General features: G+C 31.5%; 1 protein-coding gene across 1 annotated transcript in view; it reads left to right on the top strand.

The window, feature by feature from the left end:
- PRR16 (proline rich 16) overlaps positions 1-22,297 on the top strand; it is a 284,114-nt gene extending 261,817 nt beyond the window's left edge. The window contains 1 exon segment of the mRNA XM_074281522.1: positions 21,068-22,297. The gene's annotated coding sequence lies outside the window, so the exon portion shown is untranslated.
- The last annotated feature ends 990 nt before the right edge of the window (positions 22,298-23,287 follow it).

Here is a 23,287-nt window from a genome sequence, read left to right as displayed (position 1 = left end):
AACAAATAATGATGAATGTTGGAAGGGATGTGGGAAAACTGGGTCACTAATACATTGTTGGTGGAGTTGTGAAATAATCCAGCCATTCTGGAGAGCAATTTGGAACTATGCCCAAAAAGTTATCAAACTGTGCATACCCTTTGATCCAGCATTGCTGATATTGGGCTTATATCCCAAAGAAATACTGAGGAGGGGAAAAGGACCTGTATGTGTCAAAATGTTTGTGGCAGCTCTTTTCATATTGGCTAGAAACTGGAAGATGAATGGATGCCCATCAATTGGAGAATGGTTGGGTAAATTATGGTATATGAAGATTATGGAATATTATTGCTCTGTAAGAAATGACCAGCAGGAGGAATACAGAAAGGCTTGGAGAGACTTACATCAACTGATGCTGAGTGAAATGAATAGAACCAGAAGATCGCTGTACACTTCAATGTTGTATGAAGATGTATTCTGATGGAAGTGGATATCTTCAACATAAAGAAGATCCAACTCACTTCCACTTGATCAATGATGGACAGAAACAACTACACCCAGAGAAGGAACACTGGGAAGTGAATGTAAATTGTTAGCACTACTGTCTATCTACCAGGTTACTTATACCTTCGGAAGCTAATACTTAATGTGCAACAAGAAAATGGTATTTACACACATATATTGTATCTAGGTTATATTGTAACACATGTAAAATATATGGGATTGCCTGTCATCAAGGGGAGGGAGTAGAGGGAGGGAGGGGATAATTTGGAAAAATGAATACAAGGGATAATGTTATAAAAAAATTAATCATGCATATATACTGCCAAAAATTATAAATAAAAATTTTAAAAATAAAATAAAATAAAAAGAATTATTGAATTCCATAGGTAGAGACAGTTTCCACATTCAGAATTTAACCCACTAAAAATGTACCAAACTAAAAAATAATAAAAATCCCCATCCCTAAGTTTACAAGAGGGAAAATAAAAAATGTAAAGCACTACATAAATATTAAATACATTTTCAAAATCTCATATTACATTAAAAATTGATTTCTTTATAATGACAAAAAGGGAGATATACCCTTAAATGTGATCAAAATATGATAATAATCTCCTTAAATTACAAAATCTAAACCTTGTATCTCTTTTAGAATTTGACTCAAGATATATCATAAATACCTATTTGATCATTTGAGTAAGTATAAGCAAGCCTAAATGAAAGATAAGCTTTCTTGATAGCCTTTGTCTCTCTGTGTGTTTTCTCTGTTTCTTTCTGTCTGTGCATCTCTTTGTGTTTCTGTTTCCTTTTCTCTTCCTCCCTTTCACTCTTCTTTTCCCTCCTTTCACTCACCAATTTGTATACTTATGTTTTGTTACTTGAAGGCCACAAAAATGGGATGTGCATGATCAGCTCACTATAATATTGGCCTATTGAAGGAAAGAACTAGAGCACTTAGAAAGCCAGTAACAGTAAATAGATTGACATTTAAATTGACATGTGAATTATATTTATTTTATATTCAAAATATTGCATATATTTTGTTGATATAAAAAGCAAGTACAATAAATCATTTCTATTCTAAGGAAGATAATTTTACAAATGGTTGAAGGAAATTTAAAAATTAATTTTATCTACATCAGAAAACACATGTATTGAGTAGGCTGGAGTGACTTAATATTCTATCTCTGACCAACATGCACATTCCTTCTTAAGCTTCTGTGTTTTTGCTCAGCATATCCTACATGTCTAGAATACATTCTTTCATTTCTACCTCTTAGAATTCTTAACTTCTTTTGAAATTCAGCTCAACTTGGCTCTAATGCCACATCCTATATAAAACTTTTCCTTTTCCCTCTGGTTCTTAGTGATCTCTTTCTCTAACTTATATATTTTTCTACTTATGTGTTGTAGTCACTGGAAAATGACTTCATTGGAGTCATAGACTATTTTTCATTTTAGTCTTTTTTTTTTCTCCAGTGCCAGAAGTCATGCTTTGCATATAATAAATCCTTAAGAACTATTTCTTGAAATAATTTAGATTTTGGAAACACATCTCCATGTTTTCAAAGCACTATGACTAATAAACTATATTGGCCAATTTTGTCAAATACATAACATGTGTCATATATTATATAGTTTAGATCTGAAAGGAAACGGAGTTCATTAAAATCAATCCAAACATCTTTTCATTGTCTCATTTACACATCAAGAAATTGGATTTAAAAGATATTAAGTAGTTTTCTCTAGATCACATAGGTAAAAGGAAAGCCAGGAATAGAACTAGCTTGTAATTTTTAAACATTAAATTTTAAACAAGCAAGATATATTTGCAACTATGCCCAAAGGGCTATCAAACTGTGCAGCAGTGTTTCTACTGGGATTATATCCCAAAGATATCTTAAAGGAGGGGAAGGGACCCACATGTGCAAAAATATTTGTGGCAGCCCTTTTTGTAGTTGCAAGAAATTGGAAACTGAGTGGATGCCCAGAATGGCTGAATAAGTTATGTTATATGAATGTTGTAGAATATTATTGTTCTATAAGAAATGAGCAGCAGAATATTTTAAAGATGTCTGGAGAGACTTACATGAACCTGATGCTAAGTGAAATGAGCAGAATCAGGAGATTCTACATGGCAATGGCAAAATTATACGAGGACCAATTCTGATGGATGTGACTCTTTTCAACAACAAGGTGATTCAAGACAATTCCAATGATATTGTGATGAAGAGAAGACCAGGGAGAAGACTGTGGGAACTGAGTGTGGCTCATAACATAACATTCTCACTCTTTTTGTTGTTGTTTGCTTATATTTTACTTTCTTTCTCATGTTTCTTTTCCTTTTTTGATTTGATTTTTCTCATGCAGCAAGATAATTGTATAAACATATATGCATATGTTGGATTTAACATATATTTTACCATGTTTAACATATATTGGATTTCTTGCTATCTAGGGGGGAGGGTGGGAGGAGGAGGATATTGAAACACAAGGTTTTGCAAGGATTATTGTTGAAAATTTATCCATGCATATCTCTTGAAAATTAAAAAGCTTTAATTAAAAAAAACAAGCTGAATATTAAAAAAAATATTAAGCCTGTTTGCTAAAAATGTGATGATCATATCATCTTCCTTTTGCTGTAACTGAAAGCTAAAAATAAACTTCCCAGAAGCAGCAAGGTGGCACAATGTATATAGCACTACAATAGAGTCAAGATAACCTGAGTTTGATTCTGGTCTCTAACAAAATCCACTATTAGAGTTAAAAAGAAAATCAACTTTCATATTTAAAAGATCCTGGGGAAGAGATAGGAAGAAATATAAAATTTTTAACCATATCTCTATAATAGATTCAGAAATATTGGTGTGAAAGTCAATTTATTATTATATTATATAACATATTATATAACATATTATATATACAATTACATATAATCAGTATTATTATGAAAGCAAAGAATGCAGTTCCAGTCAAAACCTACATTAAAAGAACAGGACTAGGATCATGATGGTACTGCAGTTTGCTCTGGTCATACCATATATTATGATATAAATGGTGATTTCTTCCATTATCATGTGAAGAAAGATTAAAGGAAATGATGATATCCTGGAGACATGATTTTGTGTATGTGTGTATAGGCAGAGATAGAAGAAGAGGAATAGATAGTAATAGGCTCTTAACCTGTGATTTTACACTGTAGAGAATTCTAAGTGAGGTAATTCACTTTAGTTATTCAAATAACATCTTCCCTTCAAATTAGATAATGGCCTAAAGTATTAGAAGTTTAAATGCGTTGCCCATCATTGGATAACTATTAGAGTTTTTTGTTTGCTTATTTTTCTTAAAGCTTGGCTTTCAGTCTATTAAACCATCCTGCTCTCATGTTACTCTTCAAGTATTTGAAGGGTTAATGTATGGACAAGGAATTAGAGGTATGTACAAATGGCTTTAAGTGGTAGAATTCAAAACAATACAGAGAAGTTTTAAAGTGACAAAATTAGATTTGACATTAGAAAAAAAAAGTTAAGACCTTATTTTATATATAATATAATTCCTTATAATAAGGAATTGGCTTCCTTATAAGATAACTGTATTCTCATTCAATATAAGTTGTAAATAATGGTCTCTTCTAACTGAGATTCTGTGAATCTGAGCTCATATGAGGGAACTACAGATGTTCACCCTAAATAAAAGAAGATTGATATTAGAAAAGGGATCATATTAATCTCTTAATATTTTTTGAAGGCATGTCATATGGAAAGAGGATTATGCTGGTTTTGATTATTCTTAGAGAACAGAACTGGGATGAATCAGAAGGAGAAAAAAAGGAATAGATTTTGCCTGAAAATAAAGATTTTGCCATATAATTTTTATTGTTGTTCAGTCATGTCTCACTCTTGTGACACCATTTTGGACTTTTTTTTAGCAAAGATCCTGGAGTGGCTCGCCATTTCCTTCTCCAGATCATTTTACAAATGAGGAACTGAGGCAAAAAGGATTAACTGACTTGCTCAGAAACAGTTAGTGTTTGAAGCTGGATTTGAACACATGAAGATGAGTCTTTCTGACCCTAAGCTCACTATACCACTTAACTACCTTTCCCCAAATAATAGGGTATCCAAAAGGTGATGTGAGTAATTCCCCAATACTAATAGTTGTCAAGCAGAAGCTTGGTGACTACTTATGAGTGATGATGTCAAAGACATTACAGTTTAGAAACAAGTTAGGCAAAAATGCTTCTGTAATCTCTTCCAAATCAGATTTTATCATTCTTTTGAATATAGAATTTTTGTTATCTTTAATGTGATAGGCTAGTGCAAAAGTAATTGAGATTCATGGACCATCTTTAATACTTGATTCTATAGCAATGTATTCTATAAAAAAAGCAATAAAAAACAAAAACAAAATCCAAAAAAAAACACTTTAGAACTAATTGGCACAAGCACTAAAGGGGACTTTCCATATTTTGGTTTCCTTATATTTCTGTATACATGTATTTCAACATGTATTACAAGACAATCCCCAGATTCTAGATGTCCCTATATGAACATATAAACAATTTTTATTGTAGTAAATTTATTTATTTTTAATACACATTGCTTTATGAATCATGTTGGGAGAGAAAATCAGAGCAAAAGGGAAAAACCATGGGAGAGATAAAAAACAAACAAACAAATAAAAAAGAAGTGACTGCAACTTTTTGATTTACATTGTTTCCTTACTTCTTTTTCTGGAAGCAGATGGCATATTCTGTTCAAAGTCTATTAAGATTATTTTGGGTAACTGAACAACTAAGAAGAACTTACCCTTTCATAGTTGATCATTTCACATTCTTGCTGTTTTTGTGTGCAATGTATTCCTGGTTCTACTTGTTTCACTCAAAATCTTTTCAGGCCTTTCTATAATCAACTTGTTTTTCATTTTTTATGGAACAATGATATTCCATTACCTTCATACCACAACTTCATAAAATTTTCATAACAACACAGATTTACCTTTACTAAAGATAGTATGTTCAACCACTAGTTGATTTCTAGAATAATTTATTTTAGAGTTGATAAACTTCCTATTCCTATGGAAATTTCAGGTTGTTCATTACTTAAATTTACATGTTTTGTTTCCTTAATTAGAGCTAAAATCCCAAGTAAAATCCATCGAAAAAGTTATACATTTCTGACTTCAAAGGAAAGTCTAAACCTATGAAGGAAAATTGGAGGAAAGATATGACTTTTCAAAATTTAATCCAAAACTTACTTTTGGAAATTTAAGGAATGCCATCCTTTCAAATGGATTCAATGGCCAAATCAGAAAATAATGGAGATAGAATGTTTTTTTTTTTTCCCCTACTATGTGGCAATAGATTTCTTTTCATAACAACAATGCTATGCAATTACAAATCTGTTTTTTTAAAAAGATGTTTTTTTAACTATGTGATGAAAAATGTTTTTTTAAAATATTTTTGAAAGAAAATGGGATAACAAAACACAATAAATTTAAAGGGTATTGGATTTGGATCCAAGAACCTGAGTTCAAATTCTATCTCTGTTACAACTTGCATGTGAGACTTCAATTTTGGGGGCCTTCAGTTTCTCATTTGTAAAATTTAGAAGATTAGACTTGATCACCTCTTAGGTTTTTTCCAGATCTCAATCTATGATTTTAACACTGACTTGTATTAGATGACAGGGAAGTTGAGCTGTAGAAATGTTAACTACTAATCAACTTGCAATTTCACCTTTGGCTTGTTAGGAAGTTTTGTTTGTTTGTTTATTTTTTCATTATGCAAAACCCAGATTGGCCTCTTTAGGAAATTTATAACTATTGTTCCTAGTTCTGCCTTCTGAGGCCAAATGTAACAAATATAATCCCTCTTACATGTGACAACCCTTAAAATACTTGAAGAAGAAGCTATTATGTTCTTCTTAAATCTTCATTTCTCCTGGCTAAGCATGAACAATTCCTTTCATTCATTTTCATGTGGCACAGTCTTGAAGTTCTTCAACAATTCTGGTTACCATCTTCTTGATTTTCTCCAGTTTATTAATGTCATTTTTAAAATATGATGCTTAAACTGAATGCAATACTCTCTAAATGTATTCTGACTAGGGCACAGAGATAAAGGCCTCTCCAGTTCTGGCAGTTATGTGTCTCTTCATGCATCCTTAGGTCACATTTGTTGTTTTGGCAGCCATATAATATAATTGATTAATGTTGCGCTTACACTCTATAAAAATCCTTAGGTCTTTTTCAGGCAACTGCTTCCTGGCTAAGCTCTCCTCTAACTTGTATTTATGAAGTTCATTTTTAACCTAGTATAAGACTTTACATTTAACTCTATTAAATGTTACCTTATTATATTCAGAATCTATAGCTCAGTAAAAGGACAGAGACTGGATTTTTCATTTTACTGTTATAGGGAATCCCTCCATCAATGTAGTCATTTCTGCAACACATATTAGAGAGTTGCCTGATGCATGAAGCAGTTAAGTGATTTGCTCAGTTAATCTATCAATCAATAAACATTATTAAGCATTACTAGGTACCAGATACTGTGCTAAGTATTGGTTTTATAAAAAGGGGCAAAAGACAATCCCCTGTACCAAAGGATCTCACAAACTAAAAGGGATGATACTATACAAATGCACATATACCAAACATTTATAAAAGATAATAGAAAATAATCAATAGAGAGAAACAACTAGAATTAAGAGGGATTAGGGAAGGCTTCCAGTAAGAGCTGTAATTTTTATTTGGGATTTAAGGAAGTCAGGAAAGCCCAGAATCATATATCAGTATGTTAAAGTAGGACCTGAACTATATCTTGCTGGCTTTCAGGCCAGCTCCATCTCTATCACTCTAGCATTATGAAACATCTCCACCACATCTTCACGTGAAGCAAATTTAATCCTCAAGCCAAATCATTCAGAGTGCAGCCAGGAACTGCAAAAGAAGTAAAACTGGTCTCCAAGAGTCATGGTAAAAATCTGTGAAACACTATTATTATATTGAACTCTTTATAGCCAGTTTTTTTCTCAAGAAACAGCAATGTTTTTGGTTTTTAGTTTTTGGTTTTGGGGTTTTTTTTTGGTGTCTGTGTGTGTTATTTTTTTTTTCTTAATTATCACACATACACACACAATAATGCAAATATCAAAATACTTTTAAGGTTTTATGAAGGAGGAAATATTCAAACCGAGATTTGAACAAAACTTTAAGTAACTTGATAGAGATGAATTTTGAGTTGGTGGAGAACATAACACTATCCCATGTGCAGGGAAAAGCATCAGCACAGACTTATGAAAGTAAACTATGGAGGGCAGTAATTAGTAAAGTCTGAAAAAACCTAAATATGTAGAGAAAAATTGCAACAGAGAATAACATCAGAATTGGAAAAATCTTGAATTTTCTTTTCTTTTGCTGAGGCAATTGGAGTCATGTGACTTTCCCAGGGTCACACAGTGAGAAAGTGTTAAGGGTCTGAGACCAAATTTGAACTCAGGTCCTCCTGACTTCAGGGCTGGTGCTCTATCCACTGCACTACCTAGTTACTTAAGTCTTGAATTTTCCAGACTCTAAGTCATTTTGCTGTGTCCTGATAATAAAAATTCAAAAGAAAGAAGGAAGGAAGGAAGGAAGGAAGGAAGGAAGGAAGGAAGGAAGGAAGGAAGGAAGGAAGGAAGGAAGGAAGGAAGGAAGGAAGGAAGGAAGGAAGGAAGGAAGGAAGGAAGGAAGGAAAGAAAGAAGGAAAGAAGGAAGGAAGGAAGGAAGGAAGGAAGGAAGGAAGGAAGGAAGGAAGGAAGGAAGGAAGGAAGGAAGGAAGGAAGGAAGGAAGGAAGGAAGGAAGGAAGGAAGGAAGGAAGGAAAGAAGAAAGGAAGGAAGGAAAGAAGGAAGGAAGGAAGGAAGGAAGGAAGGAAGGAAGGAAGGAAGGAAGGAAGGAAGGAAGGAAGGAAGGAAGGAAGGAAGGAAGAAAAGGCAAGGAAGGAAGGAAGGAAGAAAAGGCAAGGAAGGAAGGAAGGAAGAAAAAGCAAGAAAGGAAGGAAGGAAAGAAAAAAAAAAAAAAAGAAACTTTTGTTCTGAGTGACCTCTTGCCAGAGATTCTATAGAGGAAATTCAAACCCAAACTCTGTTACTTACTAATTGTGTTATGTCAGGTAAGTCACTTAACCTCTGTGTGCCTCAATTTTCATATATATATATATATATATGGAATAATATTATCTCTCAGGATTATTGTGAAGGTAAATCAAATATTATAAAGTGCTTAGCTCAGTTCAAAGAGGCTAGTAAATGTTATATAAATGCTAGCTTTGTTGTTATTATTATTGTTATTCAATCATCAGGCTTCCAATGTGGTAATAACATCATTCCCTGACCCATCTGTTGAGATCAAGCAATAATTTTATAACAATAGAGGAATGAATGTATTGGTAGATGTTTAACTGCTAGGCTCTCAAAACAAATGTATGAACATACTTTTAAGTTAAGTGCTTATTACTGATACTTTCTTAAGTTTAGGTAATCACCAAAACAATAAATTAGGTTTTTGTCTGATAGAGATTACTTATTTTTGAAGTATAAATGATCTCAATGAAAATTTAACAATGGATTCTCAAAAGCCATGTATATCTGGCTCCAGCCCATCCCTATTTTTAATTAATAATAGCATCCTTTGCTCATAACCTACAATACTTTAGTCATAATGACTTTCAGAGTAGGTATCATTGGTAAAGGTAAAAAAAAAAATTATTGATAACATTGAAAACAATCAACTATCAGAACCAAAATAATTAAAAACCTGAAAGTCACTTGGTTTAGGAAAAAAAAGCACTCTATCTCTGAGATGGCAAAGAAAGAAAACATTTTTTTCTCATTTTAAGGTGATAAACTGACCCAACATAAGCAATCTACCCATATGTTGTAATATTTATTCCTTAGAGTAGATGTTCTAAACCTATGTCCATGAATTATATACAAATAAATGCATACATATAAATATATATCTAAAGAAAGAGATATGTGTAATATATATATATACACAATGTACATTAAGTATGTTAATAACTTCATCTCATATGCACATATATTTATTGATAACTGAATTTCAATATAGTTATTTCTGTTATATTTTATTTTATGCATTCAAAACATTGTAAGAGTGTCTATAAGTTTCACCAGCATGCCAAACAGGTAGGGAAAAAAAGGAAAAAAAAAAAAAAAAAAAAAAAAGGTTGCAGACCTTTACCTTAGAAGGAAAAGGATCTTTCTTTGGAATAGAAATGTAAATCCATTCTTATAGTTTCTGACATTACTTAATAGAATTGCTAGTGATCCGGGATTCTTGGAGTGATCTTTCCCCATCAAGTATTCTGGTTGTCTTCCAAACATTATTTGACCATCAAATTAGATAAATAAGAGATATTGGAATATGCTAATCAGTCTACAATTTATATTGTAGTATCATTATCATAAGGAATTCAGCTGTTATCCAATTAATTTTCTCTTTGGTTAAGAACTTAATTTAACAACACATATAAGCAAATACAAGTGAAGTTGAACTTGCCTAAGACCTTTAGATTGAAATTTTAATGTTGCTATCATAAATTATATGAAGTTAAAATGACCATTTGCTTCAAACCAAGAAGCAATAAATTCTCCATATCCATTTCCTAAGATGCTCTATAAAGATACCATGTACTTGTTACTTCTTCATGGAGGAAACAAATGATTATAAGGGTACACTGGAGAAAGTAAGTATTTGAAGCAAAAGACAGAAAAATAGAAATAACTCTAAAATTTTTTAAATATTTAAAAATATTAACAAAGGAAAGTTACTTCACTTAATAATACTTTTTTCCTGAAAATGTCTTATGAGATAGAGGTACTTTCGGTTTGGTCACCGATAAAATTTCTAAGAAAGGAACATGCTATACAATTAAAGTTTACTCTAATATGGCTCCATTAAAATAATACAGAGTACAAATTAATATAATTTATTTTTAAAAGGCATAGTAGGCTATTAAGCAAGTAATGTATTAAGTTAAATTTCAAAATGTTATTGCAACATATTTATGCAATTATATTAACGAGAGGCTTTTGGGTTTACTGTATTGTAAAGTTATTTTCAAAATTTATATTTGACAAAACCAAGTTTAAGCTAAGGAGAGATCAATATTTTTCACATTACGGTCCCATCAAGAATTTTCTATTCTAAGTGATCAATATAATTTAATGGTCATTAAATTCTGAGATTTTGTCTCAAATATTTTTGAATTGTCAATTATATAATGACTAAATAAAGCTCCTGACAATGTAATTAAGCTAGATTAAGATCTCAGTGAATGAATTTAATCAGATATAATTTTGCAGGCCATAAAACGCAGTAACTTTTCATAAGTACAAGCAATGAATGACAAAGAATCATGGAAAATAAATGTCCATGTTAGCCATATCATGAAAAAAAAATAAATCAACATTACAACATTGCTGTTTCTGTGCACAATGATCTCCCAGTTTTTCTTGTTTCACTTTGCATAGGTTCATGTCGACTTTGGCTTTTTTGTTTTTTTTTCAGAACCCAACACCTCATCAATTTTACAGCACAATAATGCTCTATTACAATCATATGCCATAATTTGTTTAGTCGTTTTCCAGTTGTCTTCGAATTCCAATTCTTTGCACCAAAAACAAACAAACAAAAAAAAAAAAAAAACACAAAATAAACAAAAGTTTAAAAATAGACAATAAATATTTTAGGATACACACATTTTCCTTTTTCTTTGATCTCTTTGGGGTACAGATTTAGTAGTGGTATTACTGAATCAATAAGTGTGTACAGTTTTATGCCCTTTGAACATAGTCCTAAATTGTTTTCCAGAATTCTAAAATCAATTTACAAATCCAATATTAGTGTGCTAGTGCACCATTTTCCCTCACCCCATTCAGGATTTGTCATTTTGGATGGGTGTAAGTGGTACCTCAAAGTTGTTTTAATTTGCATTTCTCTATTTGGAACTTGTACACACACACACACACACACACACACACACACACATCCACACTACAGAAAACTTTGATTTCTTTGTCTGAAAATTAGCTGTTCATATCTTTTGGCCATTTGTAAATTGGATTAAGTTCTCTATGTATTTAAGCAATGAGACCTTTATTAGAGAAACTTGATGTAAAATGCATTTGATATTATTCAGCAGTCTTTGGATTTAGCGAAATGACTTTTCCTTATGTTTTTCTGTATTTTTCCTTTTCTTTTCTTTTATTTTTCCCTAAGGCAATTGGGGTTAAGTAACTTGACCTGGGTCACAGAGGTAGGAAGTGTTAAGTGACTTGAGGTCATATTTAAATTCAAGTCCTTCTGACTTCAGGGCTGGTGCTCTATCCACTGCACATCTAGCTGCCCTCTGTTTTTGCTTTTTCTAAGATCATGATTACTATTGTTGCCTTTTTTTTCCACTTCAGCTGAAGCATTTTAAACCTGTAGAGATAAAGACCTAAATATCTTTCTGTTTCAAGTGTGTCACTTGTAAACAACATCTTGTTGGACTTCTGGGTTGTTAATCCATTCTGCTATCCATTTCCATTTTGGGGGTGAGTGCATCCATTCACATTCACAGCTATGATGACTATTTCACTCTATCTCATTTTCTTCTATTTTTCTTTCTTTTATCCTGTCCCACTTCAAATGTCTGTTTTGCTTCTCACCACTGCTTCTCTTTATCTACAGTCCCTTTTATCATCCATCTCCCAATATCGCTTCCACTCATATTTCCCTGTTGGGTAAGATAGTTTTGTATATCATACTTGTTGTGTGTGTGTATATATATATATATATATATATATATATATATATATATATATATATATATATATATATATATATATTCTTCCTCTTTGAGCCAATTCTAATGAGTGAAATTCAAGCATTTCCCTCTATCCCATACCACTTTCCCCTCTACCATAAAAACTCTTTATTATGCCCTTCATTTATATGATAAGAATTTTTCCCATTCTACCTCTTCCTTCCCCATTTTCCCATCGTTTTAATTATTTTTAAAACAACACAAACCCCTCTTTCTCATTTTGTGAGCAGTTCCTTCATGTTTTGGAATATGAAAAAATCAGGAAGATGAAAACAGTGTACAGAATATGAGGAAGTCCATTTAATTTTTTTAAGATCAAAATCATTTTTAATTTTTTTATAAAGCTTTTTGTTTTCAAAACATATGCATGGATAATTTGACAACATTGACCCTTGCATAAGCCTTGTATTTCAGATTTTCTCCTCCTTCCCTCACACCCTCTCCTAGATAGCCAGCAATTCAATATATGTTAAACATGTTAAAATATATGTTAAATCCAATATGTATAAACATATTTATACTATTCTCTTGCTGCTCAAGAGAAATCAGATAAAAAAATAAAGTAAATGAGTAAGAAAACAAAATGCAAGCCAGAAACAACAAAAAGAGTGAGAATGTTATCTTGTGATCCATATTTAATTCTCACAATCCTTTCTCTGGGTGTATAGGGCTCTCTTCATCACAAGATCATTGGAACTGGCATTAATCATTTCATTGTAGTCCATCTAATTTCAGCTATATTTTCCAAATTATCATTTTGAATCCAATATATGGTGAAAATAAATAGAAATTTTGAAAAATAACTTATAAATGGCATTTAGTCACTAAATTACTATTTATGCCTAATTGTGGCAAAAACTAGTCTAACAAAATTGAAAAGGGCTTATTACTAGAGCCATTATATATGCACATTTTCTAAGGCTGGATCCGGATAGTTTTTTTTAAGACTATTACATCAATTTTCTCTTTCATTGTGATGAATTTAGCCACTCAGAAAGTAAACATCCTGATTCATTCTTTATTCTTCCCATTAAATTTACTTTGCTAAATCTGAATCCATCTTGTATGTGTGTGTGTGTGTGTGTGTGTGTGTGTGTGTGTGTGTGTGTGTATGTGTGTGTTTCCCCAGAGAAAAAGGAATTTGGAAATTTCTGGTGCAAAATGTCAGAAATTGTTATTTCCAGGAGAAGGCAAATTGAAATAGCTCTCTTTTTGAAAATTTGTCATAGTCATCTATTATACTTGGGACAGATTGGACAAAGTAAAGCTATGAAACCTTTATTAATTCCCTTTGAACTATTCTACCTGACTCTGGTATAAATGAAAGTGGGAAATAAGCTTAGTGTGATTATTACTTACATAAATGCTCTGGTGACTTTTTTAGTACTGCTATAGAATTCATCTGCCAACAAGCCATTTTCCAAAATGTCTGTTTTAAGAAAAAAATGTAGGCATCCTGCAAGCATTCTTCTCAAAATGTATAGTCATCAAGCAGTACCTCTAGGATGGCTTAGGACACTACTAACATGCATAAAAAGAAACATGAACCCATAATGCCATTGTATGAACCACCAACTTTCAGGAAAAAAATGAATGAAAATATTATGAAAATGAAAATTTTCGATATCCTTTGGGTGTTTGATGATTTCTGAATGATTTCTCTTTCCAATTATTTCCATATTGCTTTATACAATGCATACCTCAGTAGAACTTAAGTTCTTTGAATTCAGGGAAGAAGATTTTCTTTGTGTGTGTGCTTCTTGTTTGTTTGCTTTTGTTTGTTTGTTTTAATGGCTATGCAAAATTTATTCCACAAATGAATAAAATCCAAATTCTTCTTCATTCACCTTCTAACTCTATTTCATACTCCCAATACTTTGCTACTAAACTTAATATGACTTTTCAGCTTGGAAGTCTCTTTGACATTCCTTGCATTAGAAGTTTCCTTTATCCTTGAAGCTGTTTTATTGTGACAAAAATCTATCTGTCATTAAAGTTCTCTCCTCCCATTGGTTAGTTACTCTTGGCACCTCCATTGTGAAGAAGGCCTCAGGCCAACTAGCCTTTATTGCTATCCTACATCACTATATGACTTTCTGGATTTTATACAATGTCTTCATGTAAGAACCGTCCATTCTCTCTATTTTAAGTGTTGTCTTTCTTCTCTGCAACAATTAGAATACACATTTCTAAAGAACAAGGACTATTTTTCTTTGTATTTGTATTTGTCTTTCCACAACTTAATATTTGGTATCTAGTAAATGTAAAATACATCCATTTTCACTTAACTGATTTTTAAATTAACTTTGTGGTTAGATTGATCAGGAATCCATCTGTGAGTGGAATGTACAGTTCAGTTTTTAGGACTTTTTCTAAGAATTCCTGAGATCCCAGCAAACCTTACTGCCAAATATTTCTACTTCCTTTCCATCAGCTTTCATTTACTTTTAATATCATGAACTTCCCTTTTAAGCACCTTGGAAGCCATTTTGCCTGGTAGTAATTTGAATACAATTTTTATTAACTAGATTGTTTAAACCACCAAGCTCTGAATGATCCATTCTACCAGATATAGCATAACAATCAGAATAAATGGGGAAAAAAAAGATTCAGCAAGATGTTAGAGCTCTTTAATTTGTCTTTCATTGCAGACACATTGCTTGATATTATTTATATACCTCAAGTGATTAATACTATATTTTGCTTTGATTCCTTTAATTTGGAAACCACACTTATTCTACTTGGGAGAGATGATAATGTATTTAAGCACTCTGAAAAACATGATGTTTCTAGCAAGCATTCTTATATTACTGTGCTGATATAATTTTAAATAGAGACATTTCTCATGTAGACATTATATACTTTTATGGCCTAGAACTCTGAACTTGAAACAAGGATTCTTACAAGGTATTAAGTCAGTGGAATTGATAAAGACAATGGTTATCTAGTTTAACGTGGTGCTTAATACTTCTGTAGTTCAGTACATGTACTTAGTACTTAATATAGTTCCACAAGATTCACACCTATGATAATGTAATTATAGTATAGTATATAACAGCCAGCAAGGACTGGATGAGATTCATTCCATCCTTAGTCAGGCTTCTGGTGGCTCTCCTGGGAGATTAAGAGGTTCGGAGAGAGCATCAGAGAAGACAAGCAGACTGGAGGCAGGAGCTCAAGCTCTCAGAATCAAGAAGAAAAAGATTCATTTCCATCTTCATCAGTCTTGTGGTGCCTGGCCTGTCCTCCTGCATTTTCTCCACTGAAACCACAAGAAGGCCATGAGAAAGCTAGCTGAGCACCAGGCCAAAGGAGACAATAAAAATTTTTGAACTTTAACACCTGGCTGTTCTTGTGATGATTACTCGACTTAAAGGAAGGCTGTTCCAAGACCTCCAGAAAACCAAATGAGAACATTACAATATACTGTAACATTTCCCCTGTACTTAGATATATATTATAGATGTGTTAATTTAATAAACTATCACTGTAGAAGTGAGTCAAAGATTTTGTGATAATCAACAAAGACATTATAAACATTATAAGTTGAAAAGAATTTTTTAATATTTATATCCCTGGGAATCTTTGGAACATCATTTTTGTCGGTATGCATTTTCTTTTTCTTCCTTAAGCACATAGAACAAACACATGAATATACACATACATGCATATATGTATATATATGAATACACACATAAAATATATGTATATATAATATGTGTATATATTATATACATGTGTATACACATATATGTATTGCACATATGAATAGGCACACACTTATACACATGTATATGTATTATGTATTTTTAAATTGACATGTAACTGTCAATTCCTTCTTAGGTAAGATGTTGGTGAATATGTGTTCCTAAACACATGTACTTCCAAAAAATTTTGGCTAGTAACTTAATTAAATGACAGCACTACGGTGCATTCACCAGACAAATACCAGAAAACATGCTCAGTTTTTCTTTACTTCTGACAATCTAAGATTATATTAAGATGTGGTCTTCTTATCTCACTTCCAAGAACAGGGTTCTGATTTCTTTCTTTTTTATATGTCATATAGTATTAAAGCACTATTCAGAGTGGACATTCTTTTTTCGGAGGGTGGGGGTAGTACTTTTTTCTAATTATATATAAAGATAATTTTCAATATTTGTTATAAAATGTTGAGTTTAGGTCTTTCTCTCTCTCCATATCTTCCATCACCCCTTCCTAAAAAAAGCCAACATTTTGATATAGATTACATATATATGCACAATCTTTAAACATATTTCCACATTAGTTATATTGTGAAAGAACAGAACAAAATAGAAAAGACACCCACACAAACACATACAGAGTAAAAATAGCATGCTTTGATCTATACTTCTATTTATACTACTATAACTTCTTAGTTCTTTCCCTGAATGTGTATAGCATTTTTTTATTTTAAATTAGGCATAATTGATTATCACATAATATTGCTATTAATGTATATAATATTCTCCTAGTTCTGTTCACTTCATATCAGTTCAAATAAATCTTTCAAGGTTTGTTTGTTGTTTTTTCCTGATATTTCCCTACTCATCATTTCTTATATCACAATAACACTCCACTACATTCATATGCCACAATTAGTGGCAATTAGGGCAATTAGGCAATTAGGAGAAATCATTTCCCCAGTTGAAGTTATTTCAATTTTATAATTGCTGATAATTTTTTTTCAAATTCCAACTTTTTGCTACCACAAAAAGAGTTGCTATAAATATATTAGAACATATAGATAGGGGACAGCTAGGTGGTACAGTGGATAGAGCACCAGCCTTGAATTCAGGAGGACCCGAGTTCAAATGTGGTCTGACACTTAACACTTCCTAGCTGTGTGACCCTGGGCAAGTCACTTAACCCCAGCCTCAGGGAAAAAAAAAAAAGAAAAGAACATATAGATACTTCCCACTTCTTGATGATCTCTTTGAGATACTGACCTAACAGTGGAATTGCTGAAAGAGTATGTACAGTTTGATTGCCTTTTAGGCCTAGTTCTAAATTGCCCTCCACAATTGGTTGGATCAGTTTACAACTATACCAGCAACATATTATTGCTTGAAATTTTCCATATCTTTACCAACATTTATATTTTTTCTGTGATATTAGCCAATCTGATAGATAGGATCTTAGTATTTTGTTATTTTGCATTTTTCTAATCAATATTGATTTAGAAAATGTTTTCATATGACTATAAGTAGTTTTAAATTCTTCATCTGAAAACTGTCTTGTATTCAAGATAAGAATACAATTTCACAATATATTTGAGAAAGGAGGCCTTTATCAATTATATTTTCTGTAAATAGTGTTTCCCATCTTTCTGCTTTTCTTTTAATTTTGGTTACATACATTTTGTTTTTGCAAAAACTTTTAAATTTAATGTAAATCAATTTTATTTTTATAATAGATGGAATTTGACCAGGTCTCACTGTAATATTTGTTATTTCCAAGGATTATCTTGGCAAGGAGGCTTCCAAATATTTTACATTATCTATAGTTATTTTAAATGAAATGTCTCTATCTTTTCTTGATGGGATTTGTTGAAAATATATAAAAATTATGATTTATGAGGATTCACTTTATATCCTACAACTTTGCTAAAGTTTTTATTTTAAGTATTTCTTCTTTAGTTGATTCTCTGCATTCTCTAAGTATACCATCATATTATCTACAGAGTGATAATTTTGTTTCTTCATCTCTTCTCTAATTACTTCAATTTTTCTTTCTTCTCTTGTTGTTAAGCTAATATTTCTAGTGCTTTATTGAATAATAGTGATAACTATATTTGTTTCACCCCGACCTTATTGGGAAGTCTTCTATCTCACCCCCATTAGAGATAATGATTACTAATGGTTTTAGATGTATGCTACTTATCATTTTAAGAAAAATCCCATTTATTCCCCTATTTTCTGGTGTTTTAATAGGAATGGGTATTATATTTTGTCAAAATACTTTTTCTGTATCTATTAAGATAATAATGTGACTTCCCTTGCTTTTGTTATTGACACGGTCAATTATACTGGTAGTTCTTCTAATATTGCACAAATCCTGCATTTCTGGCATAGATCCCACCTGGTTATAGTGTAGTATTCTCATGTTAAATTGCTGTAATCAATTTTCTACCTTTTTATTCAAAATTTTTGGATTAATACTCATTAAGGAAATGTTTCTATAATTATTTTTTCTTTGTTTTGGCTCTTTCTGGCTTAGGTATCAGCACCATATTTGTATCATAAAAAGAATGTAGTAGAATTCCTTTTTTGTCTGTTTTTCCAAATAGTTTATATAATGTTGAAATTAATTGTTATTTAAATGCTTGGTAGAATTCACTTGTAAATTTAAAAGAAGATTTTTTTTGTATTCTCTTTTTTTTTTTTTTTTTTTTTTTTTTTTTTTTTTTTTGCTGATGCAATTGGGGTTAAGTGACTTGTCAGAGTGACACAGCTAAAAAGTGTCAAGTGTCTGAGGCCAAATTTGAATTCAGGTTCTCCTGGCTTCAGGGCTGGTGCTCTATCCACTGCACTATCTATCTGCGTCTGTATTCATTTTTACAAGATTTTAAGTGCCAAATTTTTCTCCCTCCCTTCTTTCCTTTTCTTCAATTTTCTGAATATGGTAGGCAGTTTGACATAGTGTATACATGTGCTACCATGTGAAACATTTCCATGTTATTCACAGTTCCAAAAAAAAAAAATCAAAAGGAAAAAGCAAATTATGAGAAAGAATAAAGTGCTTAAAATTTGCTTCAATTTACATTCAGAGTCTATTAGTTCTTTATCTGGATATAGATAGCATTTGCTTCATGAATTCTTTGCACATTTCTTGAATCATTAGGTTGCTGAAAAGAGTTGAATCATTCATAGTTGATCACCACACCATGTTGCTGATACTATGCACAGTGTTTCCCTCATTCTGCTCATTTCGCTTTGCATCAGATATTTCTGAAATTGATCTGTTCAATCTTTCTTCTTCCATAATAGTATTCCATTATATTCATATACCACCGATCATTTAACCATTCTCCAATAGATGAGCATCATCTAAATTTTCAATATATTGCCAACACTAAGAAGGCTCTTATAAATATTTCACACATATGGGTCCTTGCCCCTTTTTGATGATCTCTTTGAAACATAGATCTAGTGGTGGTATTACTGGATAAAAAGGCATGCACAGTTTTGGTGCTTTGGGGCCATAATTTAAAATATATCTCAACAATGATTGGATTCATTCAGAACTCTGCCAATAGTGTATTAGAATCCTGATTTTCCCACATTCTCTCCAACTGATAGATAATATTTATATATTATTCCAGAATTATTAGTTTTGCCTTAATTCATTCTTCCATTAAAAAAACCGTAATTTTAATGATTAATATGACTGATTAAATAAATTATATCTATGTCATTACATAGCATTTTCACTCTTTGTGTTATTGTTTGTTTGTATTTTATTTTGCTTCTCTTTATTTCTTATGCAGCATGATAATTGTATAAATATGCATGCATATATTGATTTAACATATTTTCCACCATGTTTAACATAAAAAATTAAAAGTCACAAGATGTGAAAAACAAATTACATCCAAGATTCAACTTGAATTCTTTGTTTATCACTCACTAGACCAGAGTAACATCCAGAGTAGTTGATAGAGCATTTAAAAATAATTCAATAAAGCATTAGCTAGTTGAATTTGATACTCTGACCATAATTAATTATAATAATATTACAAGATTTCCTAATTACCTAAAGGTAAGCAAACAGGACATTTTATTTGTAATAATAAAATCAACATTTATTGATCATTCCATAGAATAATATAAGTAGAATTTCCACAACACTTTAAAATTCATAATACACTTTATCTTTTGTCTATTCTTGTTAATATCCAGCATTTAGAAATATCAGTTTACAAAAAGTATTATATTGTTTATCTATTTGGGTCTCATAATAAGTCTTTCAAATTCTCTACTACATTTATAAGTTGATGAATTATTTGAGAAGTCACTTGGCTAATGTCACACAAATAAGTATCAGAAGCAAGATGTGGGTCCAGATCCCCCAACTCTAAACCCAGCAGAATGTTTCAAAACTCTACCAATTACAATAACTTTTCATTATAAGAAAATCATTACTGCCTTCATAGTCATGTTTTAGAATTCTTCCTTAAGTTAGGACTTTTTGTCTAGAAAACTTAGTCTTCTTATGAAATTATTTGAAACTTTAAAATCTCATTGCCAGGCATGAGCTTAAGATACTTTGATAAATTTTCATAATTGAGAAATTTATACAATATACCATAAACTAAAGACATAGGTTAATAATAATAGATTATGAGCTGAAAGGAGCTTAAAATCTAGTCTAACCTTATCATTTTATAGATGACGAGTATGTGGATATTAAATGATTTTTATTTAAAAAGATAATCAGACTTAATTTTGCTTTCAAATGCACAAAATTTGATTTTGTTCTATATATTTAAAATAAACTGTTGGTTTCCAAAATCCTCAAAGTATAATGACTTCTAATGATGATTTTTAGAATGGCCCATGCATGGTATTAGTAATGAATTTCTTTTTTTCTAATAACATTTTTTGTTTTTTAAATGAGGCTCAAGAAATAAATTTCCTTTTTAAAATGTATTTAATCTCAATTTTTCTTCTTTCTGATATTTTTTTAGGTTGAAAGGAATATCTACTTTTGGAGGCATGTCAGTTAATTATTTTCACATCAGATTCATCACCATGACTTCTTGCCACCTAGAGCTGATTAATGGAACCAAGAACCTGACCCTCCTCAGAGAAGCAAAGCCCTCAGAGATGGAGCACAAGATTTTACTGGAATAGTTTGCATCATTTCATCTGCCTTGAACCCAACAGCCATCAGCTGAAAGCCCTGAAGAAAAGCCACAGCCTTAAGTTTCATTCACTTAGAGATTATTAGGAAAATACAATATAGATGAAAAGGACTAAAGCAAGTTACTTCATGAGTTATGAAACTTGAAACAAAGTTTTAGCAATTAGGCCATAAAATTATTTATTTATTTTTTTGTTCATGATAGGTAGAGGGGAGGGAATCTTGCCAAGGAGGAGAAAGGACAAAATGATACCTCTAGTTAGAATTACTTTCCCAAAAGAAACTTTCAAAGTAAGCCAAATGGAAAGCTAGAGCACTTAAGTAATGGTAGTAAAACATATTGGACAAAAGGAACATTGCCATTTCTGGAGAAAGAAGATTGTCACCATCCCATGAATAAACTCAAAGCCATAGAGGAACAGCAGTATTGATGCTCAATGCTTGAAAAGATTCTGCACCCAATCCTTCCTACATATTTGAAGAGAGGGTTTGGGGAAAGTCAGCTCTTACCAACTGCATCTCAATGCACTTCTAATGTTTGCACTGTCACTTCCATTCAGGGTAATGATATGTGCTGGTATTTGCACAGATGGTCCCATGAGATTTTAGACAGCTAACAAACTGTTTCTTGTAGATGCTCTGAAAAGGGAATATTGAAAAACTGTGAAGAAAACATTCCTTTTTTCTTCTGAAGGAGGAGAGGACTTACATTTAGTGAAAATAATCCTTTCTTAAATTTGATAAACCACAAAAATCACCCCAAAAATATGTGTGATCAAGTAAATTTAAAAGGGATTGATTATTTTTTTACATGATAATCATTTTATATCATTACAATAACCAAGAAGTCAAATTCAATGAATTGTACAGTCAAACATTCTGTCTAAACTTGGACACTGTTTCCCACTTGATAATAAAAACAAAAATCATTTTTAATATGTATTTGACATATAAAAAGTTTTTATAGCCATTTATCTATGCTTCATGAAAAAAAATGTAACAAACAGCATTTTCAGTTTATTTTTCTAAATAAATGTGTTGTTTGTATTATTTACTGTTGCGTATCCAAATTGCTTTTCATTACCTGAAGAATATTTTTTTTTCTCGAAACACATAGCAACTCTTTTGTCATATTAATTCAGAATAACTGACAGACTGAAAATTCAAACACTATGTGCCTGTAAAATAGAAATATGTTTCCACTGAAAGTCTTAAAGGGAAATGGGATATTTTTAACCATAGATTTCATTTAGGAGATTATTTTGATATTCATGAGAGGTGACTTACTGAAGAAAATTGTCAGATATTGATGACAGACCACTTGACAAATGGGCTTGGGTTGAGTTCTTATTACAATTTTGGTTTTCAGAACAATACTCTGAATCCCTTGGGTTTTCTGATATGATTCAGCAGAAGTTGGCAAATGGGATAAAAATGTCAGACTTCACATATGATTGTTGGTACTTAGAATTATACATAAGCTAACCAGAGGTATATTTATATTTCTCATCACATCTAAAGCCATGTTCATAATAGAATGGCTGAACAGTTTAGACTCAATGATCAAGATTGTTCATTTTTCAATCTATAAATATTTATTAAACACTTATTTCTGATTCCTCAGACTATTAGTATTTAAATGGTTAATAGCTTCTATAAATTGTGGAAAATGTGAATAGTATTTGCCATAAAAATAGATCATTAAAGTCCCCATTTCCAGAGTAAGAGGCACTAATGCTGTGTTCACTTAAATCTTTTAACTTTCTACAAGTTCCCTTGACATTTCTGCAGTATCTTGTAACATAACCATGAATGAATTTGTCATGCATGATTTGATCAACTGAAAACAAAGAATTTATACATGAAAATGATATAGTATTTTGTATAAGGAACACATTTCCAGGCCCCATGTGAGCTTGGTTGTTGAAGTAGGGAAGTATATGCTGGTTCAAATTGTTTTTTAAGCCATTTAAGTTGCTTTGGGCTATGAATAATTTGAAACCAATATAGAAGAGTCAAAATCCTTCCAAGCATTTAAAACCAA

The sequence above is a fragment of the Sminthopsis crassicaudata genome, chromosome 1 (genome assembly GCF_048593235.1).
Source record: "Sminthopsis crassicaudata isolate SCR6 chromosome 1, ASM4859323v1, whole genome shotgun sequence".
Classification (NCBI taxonomy): domain Eukaryota; kingdom Metazoa; phylum Chordata; class Mammalia; order Dasyuromorphia; family Dasyuridae; genus Sminthopsis; species Sminthopsis crassicaudata.
This window is presented reverse-complemented; position numbering and strand designations above follow the sequence as displayed.